The sequence below is a fragment of the Henckelia pumila genome, unplaced genomic scaffold (assembly GCF_033568475.1).
Source record: "Henckelia pumila isolate YLH828 unplaced genomic scaffold, ASM3356847v2 CTG_461:::fragment_4:::debris, whole genome shotgun sequence".
NCBI classification, from domain to species: Eukaryota; Viridiplantae; Streptophyta; class Magnoliopsida; order Lamiales; family Gesneriaceae; genus Henckelia; species Henckelia pumila.
In genome coordinates, this window is record NW_027331832.1 from 83,391 (window position 1) to 85,219 (window position 1,829).

Consider the following 1,829-nt stretch of genomic DNA (forward strand, 5'->3'; position numbering starts at 1 on the left):
AAATATTAGCATAACTGGCTTGTCTATCTTGAGCAACTTTGATCCTATGCTTGATCAAATTTACCTTGTCTACAATCTGCTGCACCAATTCAGGACCCTCGACTTGTCGTTCCCCGACTTCATCCCAGAATAACGGAGTACGACACCGTCGACCGTACAATGCCTCAAAAGGTGTCATATCAATACTACGATGATAACTGTTATTGTAGGCAAATTCGATCAAAGGTAACTGATCCTGCCAAGATAAGCCAAAATCCATAACAGAATAACGTAGCATATCCTCCAGCATACGAATCGTCCGCTCTAATTGCCCGTCAGTCTCTGGATGATATACAGTGCTCAAACTCAGAGTGGTACCCAACGCCTCCTGAAAACTATCCCAAATACGTGAGGTAAATCGCGGGTCTCTATCACTGACTATGCTCATTGGAAACTCATGTAATCGCATTATCTCCTGGATGTATAAACGTGTCATGCGATCATAAGAATACTCCCGGTTATAAGGAATAAAGTGTGCTGATTTCGTCAAACGGTCAACAATGACCCAGATAGCATCACACTGACGTGACGTTATAGGTAAGTGGGTGACAAAATCCATAGTTACATGCTCCCACTTCCATTCGGGAATCTCAAGATTTTGCAGTAATCCACCTGGTCGTCGATGTTCAGCCTTGACCTGTTGACAAACCAAACATCTCGAAACAAATTGATACACACTCCTCTTCATCCCTTTCCAACAGAATCTAGTTCGCAAGTCCTTATACATTTTTATGCTACCAGGATGAACTGATAATCGACTCCTGTGAGCTTGAGAAAGAATATTATTCCTGAGCTCCGCATCATTAGGTACAACCACTCGATTAGATAAGCATAATAAACCATCTGCCTAAAAATGGAATCCAGATGTATTAACTCCATTGGCTAGACGTGCCAAACGCTGAGTCTTAACATCAGATATCTGAGCATCTCTGATCCGAGAATACAATGCTGGCTCAGATAGAATAGTATACAATCGAATCCCATTTCTCCCTTTCTTGTGCTTGAGCGTAAAACTCAATGAACAGCACTCTTGAATCATATGAGATACTTCACTAGTCTGAATTGCAGAAAGTCTCACCTGCCGACTCAAGGCATCAGCAATAAGATTAACAGAAACTGGATGATATTTGATTTCACAATCATAATCCTTCAGAAGATCCATCCAGCGTCTCTGTCGCATATTCAACTCCTCCTGAGTGAATAAATACTTCAAACTCTTGTGATCCATGAATATCTCAAATTTCTCGCCATAAAGATAATGCCTCCAAATCTTGAGCGCAAATACAATGGCGGCTAACTCGAGATCATGCACTGGATAGTTAGTCTCATGCGTCTTCAACCGTCGAGAAGCATAGGCAATAACATGTCCATGCTGTGTCAGAACACATCCTAACCCCTGACCAAAGGCATCAGTATAGACAACATAACCTCCTGATCCAGAAGGTAGAGCTAGCACAGGTGCAGTAGTAAGATGTCTACGCAGCTCATGAAATGACTTTTCACAATCCGAGGACCATATGAAGGCAACATCTTTCCGTGTAAGCTGTGTCAAAGGCCTTGCCAACTGTGAAAAATTCTCGATGAACCGACGGTAATATCCAGCTAGACCCAAGAAACTACGAATCTCAGCAACCATCGTCGGACGAGACCAGTTCAGCACTGCCTCTATCTTACTAGGATCAACAGATATCCCACAATTAGAAATCACATGACCGAGAAACACTACCCGATCAAGACAGAATTCACACTTGCTCAATTTCGCATACATCTGCTTATCTCGTAACGTCTGT